The sequence below is a fragment of the Sciurus vulgaris genome, assembly GCF_902686455.1.
Source record: "Sciurus vulgaris genome assembly, chromosome: 1".
NCBI lineage: Eukaryota > Metazoa > Chordata > Mammalia > Rodentia > Sciuridae > Sciurus > Sciurus vulgaris.
The window spans coordinates 87901482-87929353 of record NC_136461.1 but is presented as its reverse complement, the minus strand read 5'-3'; the positions used below and the strand labels follow the sequence as shown (position 1 = coordinate 87929353).

Below are 27872 nucleotides of genomic sequence, written 5' to 3'. Positions count from 1 at the left end.
TATTGATTTTTTTTTTTTTTTCACATCAAATTGTGTATGAAATTTAAGTAAAAAAGTTTAGGGAGAAGAATGAAAAGACATTTGGATCAATGATAAGCTTGTTAAAAAACTGAGTCTCAGTTATCAAATGACTAAGGATCACCCAGTTCCTTTATTCATTTCTTTTCACTTTTTGCTCAGGAGCTGTTGCCATAGACTTATTTAGTCTGTTTAAGTTGTAAACATTCTACTATCACTTGCCTGAAAAACACAAGAATTGCTGAGATGACAAATAAAATAAGACACAAAAGCAAAATAGACGTAACCTTCATCATTGAGGGCTCCTGATTGTTCTGTGGCCCCCAGGGGTCCACTGTCAATGTTTCCTCCAAATTCCACCTAGGCCATTGCACTTCTCAGGCAAACAGTCAGATTTCAGGACTGAGCTATTGACACAATTTTTAATAAAACATACCTAGTTCTCATCACAGGATGCGATGTCTTTTATCACACCTATGCCAGGTATCTCCATGTGTTCCATGGCTAGATGGTAGCCTGTGCCCCAGGAGATGAGACTGTCCTCTCACAGTTGGGCGAATATTATAATTGTGTGGTCTGGCAAATCAGGGATCATTTTAACATTTATATACTGCAGCCTGACACATATCTCATTTGCCTTCTCACAATTTACATAGGTAAAGACATTTTGCATCTCACAGTTACCATATTGATCATCTTTTAAATTAATTACATCATAGCACTTACTAGGAGTCTCTGCATCAGGTCCTAAACTGCTTTGGCACTGCGTGTATCTGGATCAGCACCCCTTATGGTAACAACTGCCTTCATACCCATCCTGCTGCTAAGTGTCACCTGGGCAGAGACCTGAGGTCCTGTCACAATACATTTATTTTCTTCCTGTCTACACACATATCCAGATGGAAGAAAGTTACATTTGTGACAGCAAAGTCCAATGCTGCAGTTGGCTCCCAGTTTTAATCTACAATCTGTTCCACAAGTCTTCATGACATTCCTCTATTGAACCGCAATCACATTCCTCATTTGGTCCCACAATTTTGTTTCCACATCTAATCACAAAATCTAGTCCTGGGATGTAATTTAAGCATTATGCCACTACAGACATGAGCTTAAAATAAGAGTCATAACTACAATTACTAAACCCAGTTCGTCCTGTGCCCATCATGCAAGCCTTCCTACCTCTACATTGGCAGTACTTTTCATTACGTATCATTCCCCCAGATTGACCCAGTTCATGAGCTGTCCAAGTGACAGGTCCAAGAACATTTACATCTAGAATACTACTTGCTGATCCAGCTAACTCTTTACTACACACTATTTCCCAGGATCATTCGAGGGCATCTCTATAGTTTCTATTAATATATAAATGTACACAATCTGCAGAAAGCCAAGGATTTAGTTAGCTTCTCCTATATAGTAAAAATTTGCCTAATACTTCAACTAAAGTAGACTATCCAATACATATTCTCTTATAATCTGTCCATACTTCAACAGCTTTTAGATATATCCTCATATTGACATCTTGAAAGTAGCTGTCCATAATCTGAGTCAAAAGAATGGCATCACATAGGACTAGAAAACAGCTAGAGAAAGATTGGACTTCACAAATTGAAATCTAATCTGATCAAAGACCATGACCAATTCCCAATACTTTTGGTGTCTATAGGATCCAGAATAGTCCCTTAGTCTAGTCATGTCCTCCTGCTGGGCCATTTGCTTTTCTTTTCCATCATCAGTCAAAACATAAATCTGATTGCTAAACTCTTCCTTCAGGAGATACCCGAAATGTTCAAAAGTAGACAAGGCCTTGAGAGGCTCGATTTAGTACTATTTGGCCATTGATATGGTCAGCACGCCTTGAAGACCCTCCCATGCGTGGACTCAAGAGTGCCCTCAGAGTCCTAAAACCCTTCAGATTTAATTTTTTGTATGTCCCTATGCTGTGGTGGGAGAATCTAAGATAAGGACTTGCTAAAAGAGGGAATTCCAGGAATTTTCTGAGACAGGTGAATAGCTGTTATGTTTGTAGTCTGAGTGATGGTTGAGGGATGGCTATGAAGGTAAGAAGACCCCACCCCAGAATTCAGATGGACACAGCTTCCATGGAAAGGGCAAATCACAGAGTTATAATGTGACTTGAAGAGATTCTGATAGAGGGGATGTATTTTCAGTTTTTCTTAGGACATTGGATCTGACTGCATGACAGGGAATGTCATGAAGCTCCAGAAATTAGGATATGTATATTAAAAATAGCCACACGCTCTTCATATCATTCTGATACTTGCTTTTCCCCTCACTAACATTTATTGCATATAATTATGTTCTTTAATTAAAATATCTTTTGTTTTTTATTAATTTAGATCATTTTATTTAATAGATGCATAGAATTCCATACTAGGCAACTCATTATGTATTTAATTATTTCCCTTATGAATGGATGATACACTTGTGTTTTGAATTTTATTTGTGTTGTTTAAAACAGTATTATATGTTAGGAAATATAGCTGCATATATATATATATATATAGCTGCATATATTAGGAAATATAGCTGCATTCACAACAATGTATATGTACACATTTATATATAAACACAAAAAAACATATTTTTTGTTCCAAGAAATTATTTCTGTGCTGATAGATTTCTCAAATTGAAATTGTTAGATCAGAAAATAGTTCTTAGCTCATACTGAATTCATCCTTTAAAATTCTTGCACTCCTTTACATTACTACCTACAGAGCAAAACTAGCTAATAGAATGGTTTTGAAGTGATGGAAATGGCAATATAGTCCAATACTGTACCTACTCATCACCACAGGCTAATTAGCAGTAGAAATGTGCCTAGAGTGATTGAGTGCTACAACTTGGATTCAGAGTGTCCCCCAAAGGCCCATGTGTTTAAGACTTGGTCACCAGGATAATGCTCTTGTGAGGGAGTGGAACCCTTAAGAGGTGGAATCTAGTGGAAGGAAAGTAGGTCATGGGGGCATGTCCTAAGGGAATATGGGATCCCTACCCCTTTCTCTCTGTTTCCAAACCACCATGATGTGAATAGTCCTCTTCTATCATGTGCTCCTGCCATGATGTGTTATACTGCCATGAGTTCAAAGCAATGAGGTCAAATGACCATGGACTGAAACCATGAGCCAAAATAAACATTTCCTCCTTATAAGTTTATTTTTCAAAGGTATTGTGTCACAGCAGCAGAAATCTGACTAATGCCTTGAGTGACTACATTTTAAACTTTCAAAATTTTAAATTTACTAAGCTCATTTATAGAAGGTCTATGGTGCTACAATCTTAATTTAAATTCATTAGAAAAGAAGGTAATTCATCATTGTAAATTGTATTCTCTGATTATTAACAACATTGGGCTTGATAGTTGAAAACAAATGTTTGTTATTCCTAAATCTGCCTGCTTATATCCTTTGTTTATTCCTTTTAAATTTTTTTATAATTATTATTATTATTGTCATTATTATTATCATCATTATTTTGATACTGGGGTTGAACCCAGTGGTGCTATACACTGAGCTACATAACTAGCCCTTCTTTATTTTTTCATTTTGAGACAGGGTCTCAGTATGTTGCTGAGGGCTTGCTAAATCTGAGGCTAACCTTGAATTTGCAATCCTCCTGTCTCAGCCTCTGGAGTCACTGCATTACAGGTGTATGCTGCCACACCTGGTTGTTTGTTCTTTTATTACATGATTTGTTCAGCATTTATTGATTTGCTGAAATTATATGTGACAAATTAATTCTGTCAACACATTATTTGTTAAAAATTTTATAGTATATTTAATCTTACAGAAACATTTTAAGTCATCTTGGTTTCTGAGTTCATATCATTTTTCTAGCCTCCCTCAACTTACAATATTGCAAAAAAATGTATCCCTAATATGTTCTTTTAAAATACCTTCTAGTATGTCGATGATTTTTTCCATGAAATACAATTATGTTTTCCATCTGAGGTATGCTTCTGTGTTATTATTGAATCATTACATTGAATAATCCTATAACTGACAGATGGTATCAATGACTGATAAATCAATAATAAAAAAGATAATCAAAAAGAAAAAAAAGAGCAACATATTTCCACTGACACATCACAAAAGAGAAAATTCAGATGCCCAGTAAACAAATGGTGAGGATGAAAAACAGTATTGCCACTTTGGAAGACAGCTTGGTCGTTTTTCACAACACTAAGCATGTTCTTACCATACGATATGGCTATTTACTATTACTCCTTGCTATTTACTCAAATGAGCTGAAAACATGTCTACGCAAAAACTTGCTCATGGATATTTATACCAGGTTTATTTTTCATTTCCAAAATTTGGAGAAAATCAAGATATCATTCAACTGGCAAATGAGAGATGTTTGGATGGTATAATCAAACAGTGGAATGTCATTCAGTAATAAGAAGAAATGCATTAGCACTCACAAAAAATAATGGAGGAACCTTGAAGGCATACTGCTAATTGAAAGAAACCAAGCTGAAAGGCTATGTTCTGTATGAATCCAGTAACATGGCGCTGGGAAAACAAAACTATAAAGATACTAAAAATATCAGTGACCTGAGGTTTGAGATTTTGGAGGAAGGGATGAATAGATGAAACCCAAGAGTGAATTAAGCACTAAAATCGTTCAGTATGATACGGCAATGGTGGGATATGTTATTATGCATTTGTCAAAACCTATAGAAGTACATGACACACTCTAATGGGAACCATGGACTAGAGTTGATAATGTATCAGTGTTGGTTCAAGAATTATGAAAAATAAGTGAAAAGTTTCAAAAGATTAATGTCATTTGATTATTAAGACAAATATCCTACTATCTCTCTCAACCATAATGAATAATATGTTAGAAAAATAATTACCACAAATAAGTTATGTTGATTCTAGGAATGAAATAATGTATAAATATTAAAGGACCTATTAATATATTTCAAATATAATAGATTGAAAAATATATAAATTTCCATGAAGAGTCTATGATGATTCTAATGTCTACTATGGCAGGTGTATTTTTCTCCATTTATTATGCCTTCTAATACTGCATAGACTGAAAAGTTATGAATGACGTTTTCTAGCTTCTTCTGTAGTAAAGGTTCCAGATTGGCGTAGATTCTGCAAAGAGGTGAATCCAAGTGAGACCAACCTACATGTGCATATGGATGACGAGGGGTAGGAGTGGCATGGAGGGAATCTGCATTTCTTGTGAACACAGAGGAAGCCCTGATGAAGCTCTAGAGTTGGGTTCCCAGCAGCAAGGAGTTAAGTGGCACAGGCAGCGGCAGTATCCACTGGAACACTTCTGTGGTGAGTTTGGACATTTCTCCCGGCTCCATTTTTTTCTAGCTGTGCAACATCCAAACAGGGGTCTCTGTCCTGCCTGGAAAGTTTATCAATTATGGGAATATCTTGAATATATTCCTTATTGCTAGTGTAACTAGAGTGGATTCTACTCTCTGCATACAAGACCTGCTGATGACCACATTTGTGAATATTGAGTTAATAGACCTAAAACAAAGTACTGCCATGTCACACAGCTTTGATGAAAAATACCTGAGAATAACAACTTTTAGGAGGAAAGATTTATTTTAGTTCACAGTTTCAGAGGTCCAGACCATCATGCACTGGCTCCAAGGCAGAAATATTATGAAGGAAGTGCGTGATGGAGAAGCTCAGCAAATGGCAGTTGGGAAGCACAGAGAGAAAGGAAGGGACCAGGACATGGATAGCCCAAGGTCATGCCCCCAGTGACCTTCTTCCTCCAGTCATGTCTCACCTGCTTACAGTTACCAACCAGTAGTCCACTCAAATTGGTAATTCATCAAGTGGATTAATCTAGTTCTCATAATTCAACTGTTTCACTCCTAAACTTTTCTGCCTTGTCTAACACTGGAGTTCTTTAGGGAATATTTCTAAATCCATACTATAACAATTGTCCTGCCCATGGTCAATACTTGAAACATTTTTTTCTATTATTATAACTACTCCTACACATACAAGAACTACCACAGATATTAAAGAAGAAATAATCTATTCATAATAGCAACAACAAAGCAAATACTGAAGAAAAACAAGAAAACTGTGCAAGATCTATTGGAAGAATAATTTAACATGCTAAGTTATGCACAAAAAGAGACTTGAATAGACTCAATATTATTAAATTCTCAGGACTTCCTAAAAGATCCATAAAATAGTATAATTTCAATAGAAATAGCAATAGGATTTCTTCGATTTTAGAATAATACAAGCTGATTTAAAAAAATTCAAATGGATAGAGGGAAAAAAAGTTCAAATTGATAGACAAAGATTCTAAGGAAAAGCAAAACGAAGATATAAGGGAAAATCACATTTAAAAGAATTAAGACACCAAAGTGAATTAGAATGACACCACATGATCAAACTACTGGGTGGATTACCAACTTATAGGAGAAGTACCACCTAAAAAAAGATTGCTTCAAGGAAAATTACTCTAAGTTGAGTCACTAGAGAGTGATAGTCTTGATAGTAACTATTTCAAATGGTTTATTTAGAATGCTATTTTTTCAAATTTCCTAAGTAAATTCCACTATCCTTTGCCTAAAGAAAACAGCAATCACTGATATTATCAAGAGATTGAATAGATGAGCAAAGGAAATCATCCTTATGATACACTATTCAGAATAGAACCCGGTGTTACTGAATATATAGGGGTAGCTTATTATTTTTACATCTCTTTGATTTGGTTTTACTTTCACCTTGGGATATCATTTTTGGTTTTCTCATCTTTACAGATTGAAGATATTTTCCTATTCTTACCCTGAAAAAAAATACAAGGATCACAGGCAACAGAATAGAATTGAATTACAGGACACCCAGAGGGTATCTCCTGGAGAACTGATTGATTGTTCATGGACAAACCTCCACATGCATTTTTGTGACCAAAGGTGATTCTGCACTGACTATGAGAATAGGGAAAAAATAGTTTTGTTTTGTTTTTTTTTTTTGGTCTATATTTTTGAGATATATATGTTGGTCTGTATACATAGAGCCTCACCAACTCACATCTTAGAGACCAGCCATGAAAATAGTAACATGAATAAACAGCAACGCTGAAGTGTGCATTTTGGGTAGTGAAAATTGCCTTGGGTAACACAGTTTTACTGCACAATAATTTATTAGCATTTCCCGAAACCTTGAAATTTTTGTTGGTATCATCTGCAAATTTGTAAGAGATTAGTATAACATACTTTACCTCATGCTTTTACTTTATGAATCCTTTTTTTATAATTTTTATTTTATTTTATTTTTTACAGACTGCATTTTGATTCATTATACACAAATGGGGTACATTATTTTATTTCTATGGTTGCGGAATCTCTTTTTAAAATTTTGCAATCAAATTCACAGTTTTATTATTTGTAATTAATTTTACAACACAATAGCCCCTTACTTTTTGCTTCTTATCATTCATTATGTACTACTATTGTGAATTCCTGTAATTTTCTGTCAAATCTGCCCTTTCTCTGTCTCCTCTCTTTATAGAACACTTTAAAATGATAAATTTCCATTGGGATATGCATTAGTGCATGTGTGTGCATGCATGCATGTATGGTTTTAACTCTCATTTAAGGTTTTATAGGTTCTTTGTTTCTGAAGACATACCAGGACATTTTTCTGTGTTTATGTTATTTTTTAAATATGTTCTCCTCCATTTTCTCCATTTTTTTCTTCTAGAACTCCTATTGGGACTCATTCCCTTAACCTCCCTGTTATACATTTTTAACTTCTTGTTATAGAAGCTGTTATACCCCTTGCACTCTGTTTAGACAAAGACCTCAGCTTGCTCTCTCAGTGTGCTAGTTCATCATTTAGTCATGTTCATCTTGCCACTCAGTTCTTACTACTACTGGTTGAATGCCTCAGGCAAGTTATTTAGCATTTCCATGCTTCAGTCTTGTCAGCTGTGAAATGCAGATAACAATACATTTCTAAAACAATTGTCTGAAACAAAAAATAAATTAACGTTTTACAAACACTGACAATAGAACATAGTAAGTATTCAATAGATAATTCTTTTTTCTTAATATTATTTCTATGCTGTGCTTCTGTTGAACTTTTTGTTCATTTTGATCCTACTGTGGATCCAACCCAAGGCCTTGAGGCATCCTAGAAAAGTGCATTACCACTGAACTACATCCCTAGCCCTGAACTTTTGGTTGAATACATACATGACATCTGATTCCTTCTTTTTCATAGCAGCCTGTTCTTATTGGATTAGTGTAATTACTTTTCAAATCTTTATGAGACTCTTAATTATACCAATTTTTAAATTACCTTCTCTTTTCTCCATTAAACATAAAAGTTGATCTAACCTTGATCTAAGAAAACATTTCTGGCCTTGGATTTCTTAATTTGACACCAAAAGGACAAACTATTAAGGTAAAAGAAGAAATGATAAGTTAAACATCATTGGAATCTTAAACTTCTGCTGTTTGAAATATTCCATCAGGAAAATGAAAAGACGTGTCACATATAATATTTATAATATTAATAATAATATTTTATTTCATAGATTAAGAGTATTCAGGTATCTGACAAGACTTACGGCCATATAAAATTTTCTAATTTGACAATAATAAGACCAGCAACTTAAAGAGGGATCAAATATTTCAACAGATACTACAGAAAGAAGAGAATGTAATCATCAGTGAGTACCATAAAAGATGCTCAAAAGCACGAGTCATTAGGAAAATGAAAATGAAGACCAACTCACATCCATTACAATGTCTAATATTCAAATGACAATGCCAAGTGTTGGCAAGGATTTAGAACAACTGCAGCTCTATCCACTGTTGGTGACAGGGATACACGTTACAATCACTTTGAAAAACAGTCTGGTAGCTGCTTATAAAGGTGAACATACACTTATCAAGTGACCCATCAACGCTATCACCAGAGAGAAAAGTACAAAGCTCATAATCCTTGCCATGGGATGCTCCTTGGCAATAAAAAAATAAACTATTGATACTATTAATAACATGAAAGAATCTCAGAAATATTATGCTGAGCAAAAGGAGTCAGATAGCAAAGAATGTATGACAAATTAATCCATTTATATCTAGCTGCTTAGGCATTGTATTGATGAACTTAAAAACTATGATATTGGCACATAAGCAAATATGCTAATGTTATATCAAATCAGTGGAGGAAATAACTTATTAAAAATAATCTATTCTGGCACAATTAGGTGTCCATCTGGAAGAAAATAATTCTGGAGCACTGACTCATCAGCTCAAAAAAAAAAAAATTTCTAAATGGACGTAAGCTTAAACTGTAAAGGAAAAAAAAAAACTTAAATATTAAATTCAAGATAATTTAAGAAAGTATTTGAAGAAGATTGGCATTGGAGAGAAGTTTTTCAACTAATGCTGGCAACTCAGCAGATATAAAGAAAAAAATAACTTTTTTGATACCCTTGAAGTCTTCCAATTCTTCTCCATGCTATATCTCTTCCTGTATCAACACTTTTAAGTTTTTCCATTAACTTTGAATATTATGACCCTGTCAAAATCCCAAATTAATATCAACAATTTTGAGAAGATTTCTTAGGATTTATACATACACTTTTTTTTTTTTGCAAATAAAATAGTTTCACATCTTCATTTCCACACTTTATTCCTCTTGGCCTGTCTTTATTTTTTCTTATTTCATAGACTAAGATATCCAGCATGATAATAAGTGAATGTGTAGAGAGAAGATATCCTCATCTTGTTCCAGGGGTTAGGTGAGAAACTTCAGTATTTCACAACTCACCATATTAGTTGTTTTTTCTTCATAGAGGCATTTTGTCAGATGAGAAAAACTTCATTCTATTCCTAGTGTAAAAGAAAAATAAATCAGGAATGAGTTTCAATTTTGTCACTTTTTTAAAACTTCATTGAAGTTATTGTATATTCTCCTTATTAATGAAGTTCATTATATTCATTAATTTTCAAATGTTGAACAACTTTACACTTGGGATATATTATTTTCATGTTACATATGTCTAGATTTGGCTTCCTCATATTTGACTTGCTTTTGTAGAGTTTTTTTGCACATATGTTTATGAGAAATAGTTGTGCATAATTTTTTTGTTGTTATCAGATCTTTTGGTACTGGGCATGTTCCATTTGGTTTTGATATCAGGGTGATACCTACCTAAAAAATGAGTTGGGAAATTTTTCTTTTATTTTCTGAAATAATTTGTAAATATTTGTATAATTTTTCCTTAAATAAAGAATTCAATCTGAAATCACTGAGATTTAGAATTTCCTTTGTGCCAAATTTTCAAATTATGAATGCAATTTTTTTCATAGAGGGATAATCTTGCTGTTTTTTTCTTCTCGGTTTTGGAGAATTGTATTTGTCAAGAGATTTATCAACTTCACCTAAGTTGTACTTCTGGACATAATGTTGTTCATTATACTCTTTTATTATCTTACTTTTAATGTTCGTAGAATCTATGGATATCACCTAAAGGTGATTTGTATTCCTGTCATTTGTCTGTAGAATCTATGGATATCATGTAAAGATGATTTGTATTTTCTGTCATTTTTCTCAATTAGTCTTCCTTGGTACTTATCAGTTTTATTAATCTTTTCCAAAATTATTTTTTTCTGTAGTTTATCTGTTTTCTATTTCATTGATTTCTTCTTTTTGATTTCTTAGTCCTATTTGAATTTAATTTGCTTGAATTTTTCTAGATTCTTAAGATAAAAATTAAGATCATTGGTTTTAAACTGTCTTCTCTGATATACATATGAAATTATGTATTTTCCTTTAAGTACCACTTTAGCTGCAAATTTTAGTATTTATTGCTTTCATTGTCATTAACGTTGAAGTATTTTCCAATTTCTTCCTTGACTCGTAGTATTTAAGAGGATATTATTTGACTTTTTTTTTTTTTTTTTTTGCAGTACTGGGGGATCGAACCCAGGGCTTCGTGCTTGCAAGGCAAGCACTCTACCGACTGAGCTATCTCCCCAGCCCTTGACTTTCTAATACATGGGGATATCTGTTATTAATTATATCACAATCTTGTGGTCAAGAAACATAATTAGTATTTTAAAAAGTTAAGTTTATTAGGGAATGGAAATGGTAATAGCCCTGATTTTGATCATTACATGCTGTATAGATGTACTAAATTATTATTACATGTCCCATGAATAGTATAAAATATTATCTGATGACTTAAAAATGCAAAGATGAATAATCTTTCCCACTTGTATGGTTGGATTCTTAACCTTTCTCCCTGATTATACACCAAGTGGAGAAAATCGAGGTTCAAGTGTTCTAACAATCTGAAACTTTCAAAGACAAAGGCTATAGAACAGGGCATGCCAGGTGTACCATATCACATGAACAAAATATGCATGTGCATATGCAGATTCAGGACTATTTCTCACAGCACCATATGGCAGGTTTTCTGGTCATATCCTTCCTTGTCCATTCTGGTAGTATTTGAGGGTCATTTTATTCTTCTTCTTCTTTTCCTTACTGCACAGAATGTAAGAAATGAAGATTCAGGAAACAAAGTTGGTGGCTAATGTAAAGAATACAAAGATGAAGTTTTTGCTGTATGAATCATGGATAAAGTTGGTGACATTAAAATTTTAAATAGTTATTTAGAGAAGCATTGATTCATCAGTTAAAAGCTCAGTTGGCAAGAGATTTAGAGCTCCACTGAATGGGTGCCAGGGAAATAACTTTTAAGGTGCTAAGAAAAGAAGACAAAATATTTGGTTAAAGTGAAATGTTCCTAGTTGCGAGTTAACTGTGTCAAATTATTAATCTTGTTTCTTTTGTTGTTTTCACTGGGTTGTAGTTTTTTTTTTTTTTTTTTTTTTTCTATAAGTTCAGACCTAGGTTAGAAGACTTGCTCATGAAGGAGGAAGGGATAGAGAAAAATGCAGAATTTTAATTTCAGGGCAGACAGCTTAGGTAGTTGAACTTCATTCTGGAAGGGCTGCCATTGTATTGAGTGGGGTCATGACTATATTAATTAGAATCATGGAGGAGTATGGAAGGGAATGGAGCACCTGGCAGATTTCCAAGGACAAGGTGCTATCTTCATTCCTTATCTTTTTTTCTCTCCTCCTTCTTTCTCTTTCCACCTTCTTTTCCTTCTCCTCCTCCTCCTTCTACTCCACATCCTACTTCTTTTCTCTCACTATGGGAAACGAAGTAATATCTTATAAATGTTAAAATTATCATTTCTCAGCTTGAAGAGGAGAAAGCAACCAACAGGAAAAGAATAGAAATGGAGTCTGCTGATATAGTCTGACATAGACTGTTTTAAGGGAATTTTGATAGGTAAAAGCATACAAGGGTAAAAGTGGAAAAAAAAAAAAAGGTATGAAAACGAAGAGGGATGAGGAAAATGTACCAAACAAACTGAGTAACAATGGAATTTTAAACATCTTACTAAAGGAAACTGACTCGTGAAGTAGGCAGCTCCAAACTGGATCTGGTTCAGGGGCTGTGTCTAGGGGATGCAAGAAGGCAGCTTTCACAGGGGAACATGGAAGCAAAACTGGGGTAGTAGTTCCAGACGGCAGGGAACTTCACAGAGGAGATCTGCCCAGCAAGGCTTCCCCACCAGGTGAGTCTTCTCCACTGGGCAAGGCTTCCCCCTCAGGGCAGCAGAACCAGAGACCCAGGCCCAGACCACCCGGGCCCCAGTCCACACTCTAGTGCCCCTAAGCTGGCCATCAGTCAATACATTGAGGCACCTATGCCCATTAGTAGGGAATATACTCCATCTGGAGGCAACCACTCCTAGAGGGGCAGCTTCCTTTGTGGATCACTGCATTATCTTCCAAGACTTCAGGCTACAGAAGGCTAGGAGGTGAGTTATTGGAAACCTACAAGGACACTATAAGTCAATAAGGGGAAAACTGCAATACCTCAGATTTTCACTACTAGAGGGGAAGACACCTGAGCAATATAAGAAAACAAGAGAAGAAAATGCCCCAAACAAACCCAGATGGTACATCAATAAAGTCCAATGACAGCATGGCAGAAGAAATGTCAGAAAGGGAGGGAGTTCAGAATGTACATAATTAAAATGATCAGAGAAGCAAATGATGAGATGAAAGAGCAAATGCAGGTATTGAATGATCGCACCAATCAAAAGTTAAAAGAGCAAATGTGGGAAGCAAAAGATCATTTCAATAAAGAGATAGAGATTCTGAAAAAAAGTGGAAATTCTTGAAATGAAGAAAACAATAAACCAAATTAAGAACTCTATAGAAAGCATAACCAATATGATAGAACACCTGGAAGACAGAACCTCAGATATTAAAGACAAAATATTTAATCTTGAAAACAAAGTTGACCAAGGGGAGAAGGTGATAAGAAATCATGAACGGAATTTACAAGAATTATGGGATATTATGAAAAGGACAAATTTAAGAATTATTGGGATTGAGGAAGGCACAGAGGAAAAAAACCAAAGGAATGAACAATCTATTCACTGAAATAATATTAGAAAATATCCCAAATCTGAAGAATGAAATGGAAAATTAAGTACAAGAGGTTTATATGACTCCAAATATACAAAATTACAAAAGACCCACACCAAGGCACATTATAATGAAAAATACCTAACATACAAATAAAGATAGAATTTTAAAGGCTGCAAGAGAAAAAAATCAAATTACATTCAGGGAGAAACCAATATGGATATCAGCAGATTTTTCAACCCAGATTCTAAAAGCTAGAAGGGCCTGGAATATTTTTCAAGCTCTGAAAGAAAATGGAGGCCAACCAAGAATCTTATACCCAACAAAACTTTCCTTCAGATATGACAAAAAATAAAATCCTTCCATAATAAACAAAAACTAAAAGAATTTACAAATAGAATGCTAGCACTACAGAACATTCTCAGCAAAATTTTCCCTGAGGAAGAGATGAAAAACAATGTTGTAAATCAGCAAAGGAAGGAACTACCCTAAAGTAATAGCCAAATAAAGAAGGAACCAAGTCATGTTAAAAAACACACATGAGCCAAATGATGGGGAATACAAATCATATCTCAATAATAACCCTGAATGTTAATGGCCTGAACTCATCAATCAAAAGACATAGACAGGCAGATTGGGTTAAAAAGAAAGACCTAACAATATGCTGCCTTCAAAAGACTCATCTCATAGAGATACCCACAGACTAAAGGTGAAAAGATGGGAAAAAACATACCATGCACATAGACTCAGCAAAAAGGCCGGATATCCATCCTTATATCAGATAATTTGGACTTTAAGCCAAAGTAACTCAGAAGAAATAAAGAAGGACATTTCATACTGCTTAAGGGAAGCATAAATCAGCAAAACATAACAATCATAAATATATATGGCCCAAACAGTGGCTCATCCATGTATGTCAAACAAATCATTCTCAATTCCAGGAATCAAATAGACCACAACACAATAATACTAGGTGATTTTAACCACATCTCTCACCACTGGACAGATCTTCCAAACAAAAATTGAACAAAGAAAACATAGACCTCAATAACACAATCAATAATTTAGACTTAATGGACATATATAGAATATTCCATCCAAAAAATAGCAAATACACTTTCTTCTCAGCAGCCCAGGGATCCTTCTCTAAAATAGACCACATATTATGCCACAAAGTTAGTCAGCAAATACAAGAAGACAGATTTACTACCTTGTATTCTATCAGATCATAATGGATTGAAATTAGAAATAAATGACAATAAAAAACAGAAACCACTCCAACAACTAGAGATTAAATAATATGCTTTTGAATGATGAATGGATAACAGAAGACATCAGGGAGGAGATAAAAAAAAATTCTTAGAGGTAAATGAGAACAAAGACACAACATATCAAAATCTCTGGAACACTATGAAGGCAGTACTTAGAGAAAAATCTAATTCATGGAGCGCATTCATTAAAAGAAAAAATCAACAAGTAAGGGACCTAACACTATAGCTCAAAACCCTAGAAAAAGAAGAACAGATCAACACCAAAAGTAGTAGAAGACAGGAAATAGTTAAAATCAGAGCTGAAATAAATGAAATTGAAACAAAAGAAACAATTTTAAAAAGCTGACAAAATAAAAAGTTGGTTCTTTGAAAATATAAACAAAGTTCATAAACCCTTAGCCACACTAACAAAAGAAGGAGAAAGAAACCCCAAACTACTAAAATTTGAGATGAAAAAGGAAATATCACAATAGACACTATTGAAATACAAAACATAATTAGAAGCTACTTTGAAAATCTATATTCCAAAAAAACAGAAAATCTCAAAGACATCAACAGGTTTCTAGAGACATATGATTCACCCAAACTGAATCAGGAGGACATACACAATTTAAATAGATCGATTTCAAGTAATGAAATAGAAGAAGTCATCAAAAACCTAACAACAAGGAAAAGCCTGGAACCAGATGGATTCTCAGTCAAGTTCTACACAACCATTAAAGAAAAAATCATTCCAATACTCCTCAAAGTATTCCATGAAACAGAAGAGGAGGGAACCCTCCAAACTCATTAGAAAGCTAATATCACTGATACCTAAACCAAACAGAGGCACATCAAGGAAAGAAAATTTCAGACCAATATCCCTATTAAACATTGATGCAAAAATTCTCAACAAAATTTTAGCAAATCGCATAAAAAACCATATTAAAAAGATAGTGCACCATGATCAAGTGGATTTTATCACAGGATGTAAGGTTGCTTCAACATCAAGTAATCAATAAATGTAATTCACCATATCAAAAGACGTAAAGTCAAGAATTACATGATTATTGCGATAGATGCAGAAAAAGCATTTGATAAAATACAGCATTCCTTCATGCTCAAAACACTAGAAAAAATTGGGATAGTGGGAATATTCCTTAACATTGTAAAGGTCATCTATGCTAAGCCCATGGCCAATATCATTCTAAATGGTGAAAAACTGAAAGCATTCCTCCTAAAAACTGGAACAAGGCAGGAATGCCCTCTTTCACCACTTCTATTCAACTCTACCTAGAGCAATTAGACCACAGAAGTTAAAGGGATACGAATAGGAAAAGAAGAACTCAAACTATCTCTAGTTGCTGATGACATGATTATATATTTAGAGGAACCGGGAAATTCCATCAGAAAACCTCTAGATGTCATAAATGAATTCAGTAAAGTAACAGGATATAGAATCACTGCTCATAAGTCTACTGCATTTTTATTCATAAGTGAATATTCCTCAGAAAGAGAATTTAGGAAAACTACCCCATTCACAACACCCTTGAAAAAAAGAAAATACTTGGGAATCAATCTGACAAAAGAGGTGAAAGATCTCTACAATGAGAACTACAGAACACTAAAGAAAGAAATTAAAGAACATCTTAGAAGATGGAAAGATCTCCCATGTTCTTGGATAGGCAGAATTAATATTGTCAAAATGGCCACAGTACCAAAAGTACTATACAGATTCAATGCAATCCCAATTAAAATCCCAATGATGTACCTCACAGAAATAGAACAATCAATCATGAAATTCATTTGGAAAAATAAGAGACCCAGAATAGCTAAATCAATCCTTAGCAGAAAGAGTGAAGCAGGAGATATCATAATACCAGAACTTCAACTATACTACAAGGCAATAGTAACAAAAACAGCATGGTATTGGCACCATATAGACAGATAGATCAATGGTACAGAATAGAGAACACACAGATAAACCCAAATAAGTACAATTGTCTCATACTAGACAAAGGTGGTAAAAAAACATGCAGTGGATAAAAGATAGCCTCTTCAACAAATGGTGCTGGGGAAACTGGAAGTCCATATACAGCAGAATGAAACTAAACCTCTATCTCTCACCCTGCACAAAACTCAACTCAAAATGGATCAAGGATCTTGGAATCAGACCAGAGACCCTGCATCTTATAGAAGAAAAAGTAGGTCCAAATCTTCAACATGTCATCTTACTATCAGACTTCCTTAACATGACTCCTAAAGCAGAATAAAAGCAAGAATCAATAACTTGAATAGATTCAAACTAAAAAGATTTTTCTCAGCAAAGGAAACTATCAGAAATGTGAAGAGAGAGCCTACCGAGTGGGAGAAAATCTTTGCCACACATATTTTAGAAGGAGCTCTAATTTCCAGTATCTATAAAGAACTCAAAAAACTCTATACCAAGAATACAAATAACCCAAACAATAAATGGGTAAGAAAATGAACAGACACTTCACAGATATACAAGCAATCAAAAGATATATTAAAAAAAATGTTCAACATCTCTAGTAATAAGAGAAAAACAAACCAAAACTACCGTAAAATTCCTCTCACCCCAATTAGAATGTCGATTATCAAGAATACAAGCAACAGTAGGTGTTCGGGAGGATGTGGGGAAAAAGGTACACTCATACATTGCTGATGGGGTTGCAAATTAGTGCAGTCATTCTAGAAAACAGTGTGGAGATTCCTTAGAAAACTTGGAATGGAACCACCATTTGACCCAGCTATCCCACTCCTTGGCCTATACCCAAAGGACTTAAAATCAACATACTACAGTGATGCAGCCACATCAATGTTCATACCTGCTCAATTCACAACAACCAGATTGTGGAACCATCCTAGATGCTCTTCAATTGATGAATGGAAAAAGCAATTGTGGTATATATATACAATGGAATATTACTCAGCCATAAAGAATGATAAAATTATGGCATTTGCAGGCAAATGGATGAAGTTGGAGAATATCATGCTACGTGAGATAGTTAATCTCAAAAATCCAAAGGATGAATGATCTAGCTGATAAGCAGATGATGATACAAAATGGGGAGTGGGAGGGAAGCAAGAATGGAGGAAGGATGAACTACATAGTGGAAAAAGAGGGGTGGGAGAGGTGGGGGTAAGGAAAAATAACAATGAATCAAACATCATTACCCTATGTAAATGTATGATTACACAAATGATACACCTCTACTTCATGTACAACCAGAGAAACAAGTAGTACCCCATTGGTTTACAATTAAAAAAAAAAAAAAAAAACACAACTCCTATAGTCCTTAAAATGTAAATGGAGACCTGGTCACTTTCACTTTGTATACTACAGACTATGTCAATTCAGGTTGACCTGCATCTCTGTGACTGTATGAGACTGAGAACTAATGTGGCTTAGATACGTGCAAAAGTTTAGCATTCTTAGAAGAAAACATCCTAATTAGGAATTCAGAGAAAATCTCTTATTTAACGGGGAAATTGCTTGGCAATTTTCCTAGTTTAAATATGTGTGTTCCCACCAAGGCTTCCTGTAATACAAAGCTGATCTCCTGCCCCTTCCGTTGCACCACAACCTAACTTGCCAGTCTGAAAGCTGCTCTGCCTGCCCCTTACATTGCAGGAAATTTCCGGCCTACGCTACAGCCATTTCCTGTTTCCCAGGTTACATCCTAGCTTGTCAGTCTGAACATCCTAGCTAGCCATTGGTTCATCAGTCAGCTTGCAAGTATTCTCCTCCGCTATTGGTTCCTTCCAGCCCAGGAGATTCCAATATCTGGAAGAAGCATCCCCGCCATCTTTCTCTTGCCCTTCTTTTCAACCCCCGGAGCGGATGCGCTAGTCGTCCACATAATAAAGTATTTTGCATGAGGTCCTGTGTCCGTTGTGGATTTCTGGGTGCTATTGTTGGACCACAACTGAGACTGAAAGAATGGACATTTTTTTAAGCTGTCTGTTTTATCTCAACTCCCTAAGGTCTCCCTCCCAGTGATGGGAACAAAGCCCTTAAAGCTGTTCCAGGAAACAGTCCCAAACAGAGAGTAAAAGAGTAAATTGAGCCAGATAGTGCTCAGACAGTAAGATTACCAGAAACTGTTGACCAGAATCTATGCCCTGTTGTAAAACATTGTGAAACATGTTGAATGTTATCAGCAAACTCAGACCCCCTTTGGAATTTCCTGGCTTTGTTCCCCTTTTTTTTCCCTTTCATGTGCGACCCTTCCCGATGTGTGGTTTCTGCCTTTATAAACTTGTAAGATTTTCTGCTAGGGACTCGACTCCTTGACTCCTGTGTGAGTCACGAGTTGGGTCCCAGTGCGCTGGAATAAAAGCCTCTTGCAGTTTGCATCAAGTGACGCCTCCTGTGATTGATTGGGTTTGCCATTGATCTGTGGGACAGAGTTGGGGTCTCCTTTTTGGGGGTCTCACATTTGGGGGCTTGTCTGGGATAAGACAGTCCCCCCTCATCCGTGGAGTTGACCTTGGAGGTAAGAAGGAGTACCCCGAGGTTGTCTTTGTCTTGTGTTTTGTTGGTTGGACTGGTCCTGTTAGCGTGCTTTTGGTTTCGGTTTTGCAGCTGTTCGTTGACTCATGAGAGTGGCAGAACAGTGGTCGGTAGACGTGCCTGGAGGGCCACAGGTTGCAGCCCTGGGGGATGCCCCAAGGGTGGAGGAGAGCCAGGGATGCCTGGTAGTCTCCTACGGTAAGGGCACTGATCAGGTTCAATTGATGGATCAGAGATTGTCAAGATCCCGCCCGTCTGATTCTGTTGCGTGTTGGTGGCAGACAAGGTAGAGTAAGTGGGTCCTCGTGTCTGTAGCATTTTTGTTGTTTGTGTTTCTAACGACGGACGAACTGACAATGGGACAGATTGTGACAACCCCTCTTAGTCTGACATTAGACCATTGGGCTGAAGTTAAGGGAAGAGGTCACAACCTATCAGTTGAGATCAAGAAAGGCCCATGGCGGACCTTCTGCTCCTCAGAATGGCCTGCTTTTAATGTAGAATGGCCAGCAGAAGGGACCTTTAATCTATCTGTCATTCTTGCTATTAAAGAGATTGTTTTTCAGAAGGAACCTGGAGCCCATCCGAATCAGCAGCCCTACATCGTGGTCTGGCAGGATCTGGTGCAAAATCCACCCCCCTGGATTCGACCTTGGGTTGCAAAACCCAAGCCCCAGCCAGCCGCTCAAATCCTAGCCACCCAATCTCCCAGTTCTGGGGGGAAATCCAGTCACTCAGACCCCCTCAAGAAGATTTATCCCGAAATCCAGGCTGACCACCTTCTCCTTGACTCATCTCCCCCATACCCTCCCACCTTGGTCCCCGTAGGGGGTCAGGAAGAGCCAGAAGAACCGCCGTCCCCTGCAGTTGCCCCCTCTGCTCCCCTTAAGGAGTCTCTGCCGGGGCCCATGCAGGGCACCACGGGGCCTGCACGGGGTACCAGGAGCCGCCGTGGAGTAACTCCCGACACAACCGTTGCCCTTCCTCTAAGGGCTTATGGGTCACTGCTGGTGGCAACGGATGGTGGACTGGCTCCTCTTCAGCCCCTCCAGTACTGGCCTTTCTCCTCCACAGACTTGTATAACTGGAAAACTAATCATCCTCCCTTTTCAGAGGACCCCCAGTGCTTAACTGGGCTGGTGGAGTCTTTAATGTTCTCTCATCAGCCCACATGGGATGATTGCCAGCAGTTACTGCAGACCCTTTTCACTACTGAGGAGAGGGAGAGGATTTTATTGGAGGCAAGGAAGAATGTACCAGGAGCAGATGGACGACCCCCCCAGCTCCCCAACATCATTGAGACTGCCTTCCCCCTCTCCAGGTCTGACTGGGATTTCAACACGGCAGAACGTAGGGAGCAACTGACAGTCTATCGCCAGACTCTAGTGGCCGGCCTCCATGGGGCAGCAAGATGCCTCACTAATTTAGCTAAGGTAAGAGAGGTTATCCAGGGGGCCACAGAAACCCCGTCAGTATTTCTCGAGTGCTTAATGGAAGCTTTCAGGCGCTACACCCCGTTTGACCCTACCTCTGAGGGGCAAAGGGCTTCCGTGGCCATGGCTTTTATAGGGCAGTCAGCAATAGATATTAAGAGAAAGTTGCAGAGAATAGAAGGGTTACAAGATTATACCCCACAGGATTTAGTTAAGGAAGCAGAGAAAGTGTATCATAAGAGGGAAACTGAGGAAAAGAAGGAGCAAAGGAAAGAAAAGGAGAGAGAGGAAAGAGAAAACAAAAGGGATCATAAGCAGGAGAAGAACCTAACATGGATTTTGGCTGCAGTAGTAGGTGAGAGAGGCCAGGAACAAACACAAGGCAGGGCTAAAAAAGGGTCAGGTAACCTGGGCAACCGCACTCCATTAGACAAGGATCAGAGTGCCTACTGCAAGGAGAGAGGTCACTGGGCTAGAGAGTGTCCTAAGAAGAAGACCGGGCCCTGCAAGAAAGTATTAGCCCTAGAAGAAGAAGATTAGCGGGGATAGGGCTCGGAATCCCTCCCCGAGCCTAGGGTAACACTAGAGGTGGAGGGGAAGCCAGTTGAGTTCTTAGTAGATACTGGGGCTCAACACTCGCTCCTACTTGAACCGTCTGGGCCCATCTCCCACAAGAAATCATGAGTCATAGGAGCTACAGGGCACCAGCAGTACTCATGGACTGCCCGAAGAACGGTAGACTTAGGAACGGGATGGGTAACCCACTTGTTTCTAGTCATCCCCAAGTGACCTGTGCCTCTACTTGGGAGAGATCTCCTAACCAAAATGGGAGCTCAGATTATCTTCACCCCTGATGGCCCAGAGGTGACCCAAAGCAAGAGAATAACTACTGCCCTGACTATGTGCCTGAATGATGAACACAGACTTTTTGAGAGACAGGGAGCAAAAATATGTCACATAAATAGCTGGTTGAACAGGTATCCAGGGGCGTGGGCCGAAATGGCTGGAACAGGACTAGCCACAGAAAGACCACCCATAGTTGTAGAACTTAAGGCCACATCTACTCCTGTGGCTATACGTCAATACCCTATGACTAAAGAGGTCTGGGAAGGAATTAGGCCCCATATCCAGCGCCTCCTTCAGCAAGGTATCCTAGTGAAGTGTCAGTCACCATGGAACACTCCCTTGTTCCCTGTTAAAAAGCCTGGCACAGGAGACTATCACCCGGTACAGGACTTAAGAGAAGTAAACAAGCGAGTACAGGACACCCACTCCACTGTACCTAACCCTTACAACTTGCTGAGCACTCTTCCCCCGGATCATATTTGGTACACTGTCTTGGACTTAAAGGACACTTTCTTCTGCCTGCGACTACACCCTTCCAGCCAAAACATCTTTGCATTCGAGTGGAAGGACCCTGACTCTGGGACAACAGGACAATTGACTTAGACCCGATTACCCCAGGGGTTCAAGAATTCCCCGACCCTCTTCGATGAAGCTCTCCACCAAGATTTAGCCCACTTCTGTGCCAGCCATCCCCAGGTAACACTTCTGCAGTATGTAGATGACTTGCTACTGGCTGGGGCCACAGAGGAGGAATGCCAATGGGGCACGGGACTACTGCTAGAAGAACTTGCCCCCTTAGGATATCGGGCCTCTGCCAAGAAGGCCCAGATTTGCAAAAAGGAGGTAATGTACCTGGGGCATGCCCTCAAATGGGGGCAGAGATGGCTAACGGAGGCCAGAAAACAAACTGTGACTCAGATACCCGTTCCTCCTCACCCTGCCAGGTGCGAGAATTTTTAGGGACTGCGGGGTTTTGCCACCTGTGGATCCCTGGGTTCGCTACCCTGGCAGCTCCCCTCTATCATCTGACTACAGAGGGTGCCTCATTTTAGTGGGGTAACGACCAGCAGCAGGCCTTTGATGACATCAAGAAGGCATTACTGTCTGCCCCAGCCCTGGCATTGCCAGACGTAGCAAAGCCCTTCGTCCTATTTGTGGATGAGAGGAAGGGAGTAGCCTGAGGGGTGCTGACCCAGCCTCTAGGGCCATGGAAGAGGCCGGTAGCCTACCTCTCCAAGAAGTTAGACCCTGTTGCTAGTGGCTAGCCTGCCTGTCTGAGGTCCGTGGCAGCAGTGGCAGTATTAGTGAAAGATGCTGGCAAATTAACTATGGGACAAAAGCTAAAGGTCATTGCCCCTCACTCCTTGGAGAGCACCATCAGACAGCCCCCTGACTGGTGGCTTTCCAATGCCCGCATGACGCATTACCAGAGTCTCCTACTGAATGGAGACAGGATCCAGTTTGGGCCGCCTGCCATCCTCAATCCACCCAGGAGAGTGTGCTGCATACCTGTCAAGAGATACTAGCAGAAGAAATGGGGACCCGAAGGGACCTCCAAGACCAGTTCTTACCAGAAGACGCTCAGCTGACCTGGTTCACTGATGGAAGCAGCTACATAATAGAAGGTAGAAGGGTAGCCCGGGGTGGCGGTAGTGGATGATGAGCAAACTATCTGGGCAAGCAGTGTACCCAAGGGGACATCAGCCTAGAAGGCCGAGTTACTAGCTCTGTGGTTGGCAGAAGGGAGAAAAATTAACATTTACACTGACAGCAGGTATGCCTTCGCTACTGCCCATGTCCACGGGGCTATCTACCGGCAGCGGGGGCTGCTGACCTCGGCAGGGAAGGAAATCAAAAATAAAGAAGAAATTCTAAGCCTGTTAGAGGCCGTTCACCTTCCTAAGAAAGTAGCAATTATTTGGTGCCCTGGACACCAAAAAGGGGGGTCAAAAGTTGCCAGAGGGAACCAAAGGGCTGACAGGGAAGCCAAGCGGGCGGCTCAAGGACTTAACATCCTATCCTTGTCAGGGGAAAACCTGATGTCTCACCCTAAGGATGCGGTATACCCCTCTATTAGGAACTTTGAATATTCAGAACTAGACCTTGAGGAAATGGACAGATTAGGATTTTGCCTGGAGACTCCAGAGGGGATCCGGGAAACCTCAGAAGGAAAAAGAATTCTCCCTGAAAAACAGGTGATCATTTTTCTCAGACACTTCACAAGTTAACTCATCTGGGCCCAAACCATTTAAAAACTCTTGTCCAGTCTTCACTGTATTACATCATGAAGCTTGGGGAGCTTGCAGATACAACTGTAAAAGAATGCAAGTCTTGCCAGATGGTGAATGCCGAGCCCAGCAAGCTACCTCAGGGCAAACAGCTCTGAGGAGACCGACCTGGGAGTTACTGGGAAGTGGACTTTACTGAGGTAAAACCAGCCAGGTATGGATACAGATACTTATTAGTATTCATAGCTACATTTTCAGGATGGGTTGAAGCCTTTCTTACCAAGAAGGAGACTTCTCAGGTTGTGGCCAAAACAATACTAGAAGACATCTTCCCAAGGTTCGGGGTGCCCAAGGTAATTGGGTCAGACAACGGCCCTGCGTTTGTTGCCCAGGTAAGTCAGGGACTGGCCAAAATCCTGGGGCTTAATTGGAAATTACATTGTGCTTAAAGGCCCCAAAGCTCAGGGCAGGTAGAAAGAATGAATAGAACTTTAAAAGAGGTCATGACTAAATTATCCTTAGAGACTGGCATAACAGACTGGACAGTCCTCCTTCCCTTTGCTTTGTTTCAGGTGTGCAATACCCCTGGCTCCCTCAAGCTAACTCCTTTTGAAATCCTTTATGGGACTCACCCCCCACTCATTACCATACAACACCTTCCTTTCCCAGAATCTTACCCCTCTCAATCTCTGTACACCAGATTAAAAGACCTTGAGACTGTGCAGAGGGAGGTGTGGAATCGGTTGGCCGAGGCCTACAAGCCTGGAGACCTGCAGGTACCTCATCAGTTCCAGGTCGGAGACTCAGTGTACATCCGGCGCCACCGTGTGGCCAGTCTGGAACCAAGGTGGAAAGGACCATACATAGTGCTGCTCACTACTTCAACCGAAGTAAAAGTCGATGGCATTGCCGCCTGGATTCAAGCTTCGCATGTCAAGCCTGCACCACCACCAGACCCAACGTGGAAAGTGGAAAAATTGGACAACCCCCTCAAGCTCCGCATCCACCGTGTTCCTGCTCCTGTTGACGCACCTCCTGCCGATAAGTAGTCCCAACCCTCATGCCCCCCAATGACTAACATGGCAGGTCCTCTCCCAGACTGGAGATATAATATGGAGCACCACCAGGGAGAAACCCCTTTGGGCTCGGTGGCCGTCCCTAACCCCAGACATCTGCACCTTAGTAGCTGAGTTAGATAATTGGGACATCCCTACCCTGACTTCTGAGGAGGCCCATAGACCTTGGCCAACATCACCCAGACCTTTTGGGGGAACAGAATACTGCCTAGTTGAAGGGTACAACCCAGGATGTAACTACCCACGCTCCCGTGACAATCTAAAACAGACCCCTTTCTATGTCTGCCCCCGGGATGGGAGGTCACAGAATATGGCAAGGATGTGCAGAGGTATAGACCATTATTATTGCTCCGCATGGGGGTGTGAGACTACTGGCAACACTTATTGGCACCCCACCTCCTCCTGGGATTTAATAACTGTACAGCAAAATCTTACAGCAGCCAAATGTAACAACCAAGGGTGGTATAACCCTCTGAACATCTCCTTCACGGAAAAAGAAAGGCTATCGCATGAATGGATAAAAGGGAGAACATGGGGATTCCATTTCTATATGTCAGGATGGGACAATGGATTTACCTTCTCTATCAAGCTTAAGATTGAAACCCCAACCACCGTCCAGGTAGGACCTAACCTAGCATTATCTGAACAGCGGTCATTACCCGCCCACATCAGGCTGCCTGTTTTCCGAGCCCCAACAAATAAGCCAGTTGCAAACCCCTCGGCCCCCAACCTAGCAAATACACCCTAGATACTGAACACAGGGAAAGACTCCTTAATTTGATACAGGGAGCTTTCAGCGTCCTCAACGCTTCCAACCCTAATCTGACTGAGTCTTGCTGGCTATGTTTGGTGTCAAGTCCTCCATATTATGACGGCATCACCTTCTCGGGGACCTTTAATAACACCACCTCCCATGACTCCTGCAGCTGGGGGTCGAACAGAAAACTCACCCTTACAGAAGTCTCTGGGCAAGGCACTTGCTTAGGTACAGTTCCTGCAAACGGTAGACATCTGTGCAACGGGACAATAGAAAGCCCTCAAACAACTACCAACTACTATCTGGTTCCCCCCATAGGCGAATGGTGGGCCTGCAGTACAGGACTGACCCCATGTGTATCCTCATCAGTGTTCAACACCACCAAAGACTACTGTGTCCTCATACAACTGGTACCTAGAGTTATCTACCATGAGGCAGGTTCTTTTGAGGCTGAGTTCGACCTACAGCCCCGTAGACAGAAGAGGGAACCGGTCTCACTCACTTTGGCTGTCCTGCTGGGCCTAGGAGTAGCGGCTGGAGTAGGGACAGGGACCACTGCACTTGTTCAGACTCCCCAGTACATCGAAGAGTAACGGGCAGCTGTAGATGAGGATCTGAAGGCTATAGAGCAATCAATCACAAAACTAGAGGAGTCACTGACCTCTCTATCCAAGGTGGTACTACAGAATAGTTGAGGCTTAGATCTCCTATTCCTTAAGGATGGTGGATTATGTGCTTCACTAAAAGAAGAATGTTTTTACATAGATCACTCTGGTGTAATAAAAGATTCCATGTCCAAACTTAGAGAAAGACTAGAAACAAGACAACGAGATCGAGAAGCACATCAAGGGTGATTTGAGAGTTGGTACAGCCAGTCCCCCTGGTTCACCACCCTCATGTCCACCCTGATGGGCCCCCTTGTTATATTGCTTTTACTCCTCACTTTTGGGCCCTGCATCCTAAATTGCCTAGTCACCTTCATCAGGAAAAGAGTAAGTGCTGTACAGGTACTAATGCTCAGGCAACAGTACCAGTCCCTATGCCAAGGAAATAGCTTTGGAGAAGAGTATATAGAGACAGAAGTTCCATGATTAGAACTTTCCAAAAAGAAAATGGGGAAATAAAAGAATGGACATTTTTTTAAGCTGTCTGTTTTATCTCAACTCCCTAAGGTCTCCCTCCCAGTGATGGGAACAAAGCCCTTAAAGCTGTTCCAGGAAACAGTCCCAAACAGAGAGTAAAAGAGTAAATTGAGCCAGATAGTGCTCAGACAGTAAGATTACCAGAAACTGTTGACCAGAATCTATGCCCTGTTGTAAAACATTGTGAAACATGTTGAATGTTATCAGCAAACTCAGACCCCCTTTGGAATTTCCTGGCTTTGTTCCCCTTTTTTTTCCCTTTCATGTGCGACCCTTCCCGATGTGTGGTTTCTGCCTTTATAAACTTGTAAGATTTTCTGCTAGGGACTCGACTCCTCGACTCCTGTATAAGTCACGAGTTGGGTCCCAGCACGCTGGAATAAAAGGCTCTTGCGGTTTGCATCAAGTGACGCCTCCTGTGGTTGATTGGGGTTGCCGTCGATCCATGGGACAGAGTTGGGGTCTCCTTTTTGGGGGTCTTACAAGACCAGGTGTAAAGAGCACTAGCTCTGTTGGATTTAAGAGCTGGAGCCACTGCAGGTCCCGAGCTGAGCTGCATTTTTCCTTACACTTCCAGATCTTCAGAAATAGCATGGTTTCTGCTCCCTGGGAAGAATGGAAGCCTACAGAACATGGCTGCTCCCTGCTCAGGCAGAGCCCCTCAGAGACAAACTTCTTGATGAGAGGAGAAACACAATGGAAATTGAAAGCACAATTGCAGGCTATGGGAATTTAGTTTGGACTGTAATAGAAACTTAACTTTTATTTGGACCAAGTTGTTGATTGTGGTTTTTGGAAGATTTGAGCATGAATCTTAGAAAGACTGTTAAGAGCTTCAGATCTTAGAGTCAGAAATGCTCTCATCCTCCAGAACCTCTTTGTCTTCTGGGGAATTGTGGGTTAATAAAAAGGAAAAGGATTCACAAACTAGCCCTAAACATGTTTCTGTGGGCATAGGTCACCTGATAGTGTGCACAATGTTTCTATTCAGAGGACTGGAAGGAATTCAGATGTAGAGGAAGATGACATAGCATGGGACTTCTGTAATTTACATTTGAAAGGTCCTGCTTCAGTGCTTCACCTTGCC

At 39.5% G+C, this 27872-nt stretch overlaps 1 protein-coding gene and 1 pseudogene across 2 annotated transcripts in view; both read right to left on the bottom strand.

Annotated features, from left to right (window-relative positions):
• The window catches only part of LOC306639399 (uncharacterized protein), an 829262-nt gene that overhangs the window by 540956 nt on the left and 260434 nt on the right, over positions 1-27872 (bottom strand). The window lies entirely within an intron of this gene.
• Positions 356-27379, bottom strand: LOC306664907 (disintegrin and metalloproteinase domain-containing protein 30-like; annotated as a pseudogene). The gene is made up of 4 exons: positions 27269-27379; positions 1670-1833; positions 1480-1601; positions 356-1257 (listed from the first exon to the last, which is right to left on the bottom strand). The product of its transcript is annotated as a disintegrin and metalloproteinase domain-containing protein 30-like (transcript).